This window comes from Penaeus japonicus, unplaced genomic scaffold, assembly GCF_977035675.1.
Source record: "Penaeus japonicus unplaced genomic scaffold, GWHDUDI00000001_assembly GWHDUDI00000024, whole genome shotgun sequence".
Taxonomy (NCBI): domain Eukaryota; kingdom Metazoa; phylum Arthropoda; class Malacostraca; order Decapoda; family Penaeidae; genus Penaeus; species Penaeus japonicus.
The window spans coordinates 27,931,226-27,936,225 of record NW_028234426.1 but is presented as its reverse complement, the minus strand read 5'-3'; positions in this window follow the sequence as shown (position 1 = coordinate 27,936,225).

Sequence of the window (5,000 nt, the reverse complement as noted above, 5' to 3'; positions counted from 1 at the left end):
AAAGGTTTTCTGTCTCTCTCTCTCATATACCCCATCCTCTCTTTCTGTCTCTCACTCTCTCTCTGTCTGTATATCTCTCTCTCTCTCTGTCTGTCTCTCTCTCTCTCTCTCTATCTCTATCTCTCTGTTTCTATCTATCTGTTTCTATCTATCTATTTTTCTCTCTCAGTCTCGCTATCCACCCATGCCATTCACTGTCTGTCTTTTTATCGTTCATCATCTAACCCACTTCCCCCCTTCGCTTCCCCCCCTCGCTTCCCCTCCCATGCACTTGTCTTCCTTGTTCCTTCCTCGCCTCGTCCTTGTCCTCCTCCCCCCTCCCCACCATCTCCCCTCCCCCTTTCCTCCCACCTCCCCCCTTCGCCTCCCCCCTCCCCGTGCCACACACACAGGGGAGCGAGGTCGTGATGTTCATTCGTCAGACGTGACAAGTGTGAATGAGTATGACACGCCCCCCCTCCCCCTCCCTCCCCCTCCCCTTCATGTTTGCCCCTCCTCGTGGTTGTTGTCTTTCGTTTCTCATTATCGCCTTGTAGCCATTTCCTTTCTGCGGGGTTAGTTTTTTTTTTTTTTTTTTGTCTTCTTCTTCTTCTCTTTCTTCTCTAGTTCTTCTCCTTGTCTTGTTCTGCTTCTTGCTTTTTTTTTCATTCTTTTACTTCTTTTTGTTTTTTTTTCATTCTTTTTCTTTTTCTGTCTCTTCTTCATCTTCCCCCTCTTCTCCTTTCTCTTCCTCTTCCTCCTCTTCTTCTACTCCCTTCTCCTCTTTTCCTTTCTCTTCCTCCTCCTCTTCTTCTTTCTCTTCCTCCTCTTCTCCTTTCTCTCCCTCTTCCTCTTCTCCTTTCTCTCCTTCCTCCTCTTCCTTTTCTCATTTCTCTTCTTCCTCTTCTCCTTTCTCTTCCTCTTTCTCATCTTCTTCTTCCCCTTCTTCCTCTTCTCCTTTCTCTTGTTCCTCTTCTCCTTTCTCTTCTTCCTCCTCCTCCTCTTCTCCTTTCTCTTGCTCCTCCTCCTCTTCTCCTTTCTCTTCCTCTTTCTCAACTTCTTCTTCCCCCTCTTCCTCTTCTCCTTTCTCTTGTTCCTCTTCTCCTTTCTCTTCTTCCTCCTCCTCCTCTTCTCCTTTCTCTTGCTCCTCCTCCTCTTCTCCTATCTTTTCCTCTTCCTCTTCTCCTTTCTCTCCCTCCTCCTCTTCTCCTTTCTCTTCCCCCTCTTCTCCTTTCTCCTCTTCCTTTTCTCATTTCTCTTCTTCCTCTTCTCCTTTCTCTTCCTCTTCCTCATCTTCTTCTTCCCCCTCTTCCTCTTCTCCTTTCTCTTGTTCCTCTTCCTCCTCTTCTCCTTTCTCTTGTTCCTCTTCCTCCTCTTCTCCTTTCTCTTGTTCCTCTTCCTCCTCTTCTCCTTTCTCTTCTTGCTCCTCCTCCTCTTCTCCTATCTTTTCCTCTTCCTCTACTTTCTCTTCCTCCTCATCTTCTCCTTTCTCTTCTTCCTCTTCTCCTTTTTCTTCCTCCTCCTATTCTCCTTTCTCTCCTTCCTCCTCTTCCTTTTCTTATTTCTCTTCTTCCTCTTCTCCTTTCTCTTCCTCTTCCCCCTCTTCCTCTTCTCCTTTCTCTTGTTCCTCTTCCTCCTCTTCTCTTCTTCCTCCTCCTCCTCTTCTCCTTTCTCTTCCTCCTCTTCTTCTACTTTCTCTTCTTTCTCCTCTTCTCCTATTTCTTCCTCCTCCTCTTCTCCTTTCTCTTCTATCTTCTCTTCCTCCTCCTCTTCTCCTTTCTCTTCTATCTTCTCTTCCTCCTCCTCTTCTCCTTTCTCTTCTTTCTCTTCCAGTCGCCATCTTTTCCTGCATCCCTTTCTTCTTTTTCTTCTCTCTTTCTCTCTCCTCCTCTTCGCCCTCTTCGTCCTCATGATAGACCTGCTCTCCTCACCCTTCCAAATTCGCTCTTCTGCTTCTTCTTCGTTTTGTCCTTCTTCTTCTTCTGGTCCTTCTCCTTCTTCTTCTTCTTCTCCCTCTTCTTGTTCTTGTTCTTCTCCTTGTTCTTGTTCTTGTTTTCTTCTTCTTCTTCTTCATGATCTTCTTCCTCTTCTTCTACTTTATCTTTTTCATATTCTTCTTCTTCTTCTTCTTCTTCATGATCTTCTTCTTCTTCTTCTACTTTATCTTTTTCATATTCTTCTTCTTCTTCTTCTTCTTCTTAATACTTTCTAGTTCCTCGGTTTTCGTCTTGTATTTTCTTTTCTTCTCCCTTTTTCCTATCCCTCTTTCTTTTCTCCATTTTTTTATTTTCTTTTTTTCTTTTATTTTGCTCTCTCTCTCTCTTTTCTTCTTCTTTTCTCCTGTCTTCTTCTTCTTTTACATTTTTTTTCTCAATGTTCTTCTAATCCTCTTCCTCCTCCTCCTCCTTATTCTTATCTTTATTCTTATTCTTTTTTCATCATTATTACCATCTTTGTGATTAACAGTAGTCGTAGTAACAGTATAATATTTGTGTTATCATTTTTATCATTACTATTACCATTATCATCTTACTCTTATTCGTATTCTTAGTCTTGATATTATTATTCTTGATATAATTTTCACCATTATCATTCACACACACACAAACACACACACACACACACCTCGCAACTCTTATTATCTTGATAAAAAAAAAAACAATGACATACAGTCTGTTCGAGGAGGAGGAGGAGGAGGGGGTAAGGGGAAGGGGGTGAGGGGGACGTCAACAGCAATTAAGGACCACAGCCCGCCCCCCCAGACTCCCCCCCCCCTTCTATCTCCATAGTCCCCTCTGGACCCCACTGAACGCACACTGTGACCCCCTCGCAGCAACAATTAAGGACTTCAGCTTCGCTCTTAGACCCCTCCTACCCCCTCCTACACCTGCTACCCCCTCCTGTACCCCTCCTGGACCCCTCCGGACGCACACTGTGACCCTCCCAAGACACCCATAATGACCCCCTCCCCCTCTCCCCTATCCCCTCTCCCCTCTCGCCTGTCGCATACACAAAGGGTGCTTGTTATCTCACATCAACATTGGAGTGGAAGCCATATTTTGCAGTTGAACAGAAGATGGAGTGATATGCGTGTATTCATGCGGGTAAAGTGCATGCGTGCGTGATCTATATGCGCACAAATATGTATTCATATAAACATACACACACACACACAGCTAGTATATATAGTACACTCAGAAACGCAACGCACGCATTCACATAAAAACATTCACGCAAACACCCTTCCATCCCCCCCACATACACATGCACACAGGCGTTCACAGTTGCCTGATACAGCAACCGTTTATGTTGCAAATATTGAGAATGATGATATGGAACACTGATAAGGCAACGCCAAGGATGAAATTATAAAAAGTAATATCTTATGAATCACTGGAATAGATTAACGAATGAAATGAATGAAGGCAAAGAGTCTAATTCTCTTTCTCTTTTCTCTCTCTTTCTCTTTCTATTTTCTCTCTCTCTCTTTCTCTTTTCTCTCTCGCTCTCTCTCTCTCTCTTTCTCTTTTCGCTCTCTCTCTTTCTCTTTCTCTTCTCTTCTCTTCTCTTCTCTCTCTCTCTCTCTCTCTCTCTCTCCCTCCCTCTCTCTCTCCCTCCCTCTCTCTCTCTTTCTTTCTTTCTTTCTCTCTCTCTCTCTCTTTCTATATATATATATATATATATATATATATATATATATATATATATATATATATATATATATATATATATATATGCATGTATATATATATATATATATACATATATATATATATATATATATATATATATATATATATACATACATACATACACACACACACACACACACACACACACACACACACACACACACCTGCGTGTTAAAAAACACATAAGTAAAACAACTTACCTGGAAGGCCAGCCTATATTCCCGTTAAGATGATCAACGGTGCGTACCACACAAATAAGACTTATGTATTATAGGTTTACACAGTGGCGCATCACGTGGTACCCTGAGTGCACAGCAGGTTCAGAGGCGTTGGTTTCGCTGACCGCCAGCGCTGTGCCGTTCTCTTTAGCCGGTGCGTGGTCGACTCGGCGACATCAATGGTGAGGGTGAAGAAGTTCCACAGTCGTGCTGTTCCACCAGAAATGATGTGCTGATGTTGGCTGGACCGGAGCCACGGAACTTCCACCAGGAGGCGACTAGAATGCGCTACCGAGGGACTGGTAGCGTCTTGGATTAGCCTGAGGGTCCCTTTTGTTCTATTTGTCCAGCCCACTATGGCTGGTGGGCGTATCAGAAGACCACACACACACAAAGCACGCTCTGGGACTTGTCCAAGGTAATAATTCCCTCAGGATCTAATAGGTGTGATGTGCGTCGGAGGGCTGTCGCTTTCAGTGAAGCTGTTTCTGCAGACTCGACTGATACGCTTATTGAGTCTCAGACTATTGTCTGTGTCCACGCCCTTCCTCTCGTGGAGGGGCATCATCATTCACTCTCTCTCTCTCTCTCTCTGTTGCAACGACGTCGTGATGGAGTGATGGAGAGAGTGCAATTATCGGCATACGCTTAGATTTCAGAACGTTCCGAGAGTAAACCATGTAAATGTTCCAGAGTTCTGGGCCAAGCAAATGGCCACACGCGGTGACTGCTTATGGCTCTGGCTTGTATTTCAAAAGCGCCGTCGGTGTCGATCGTCGTTAACCTGAGTATCTTGGCTAGTATCTAGTGCACATTGCCATTTCTTGGTCACTAGGAAAAGTTGGTCAGCAGTCGAATGGGAAGACCGAAGACCAAACTGTCCTGTGGAAATAAGATTGTGGTTTTCCAAATGTTTCACGAATTGTTCAGTAATTATCTTGTCAAATACCTTGCTGATACATGGCAAAAGTGAGATGAACCTGTATTTTTTCAGGAGTGGCCATAGATTTATTCTTATGAAGAGAAATCACTCTTGCTTCCTTCCCAATGGTGGGTCAGGAATTTTCTTCAACAGGACTGGAAGAGTGACGATAAGGGTTGGGATAACACA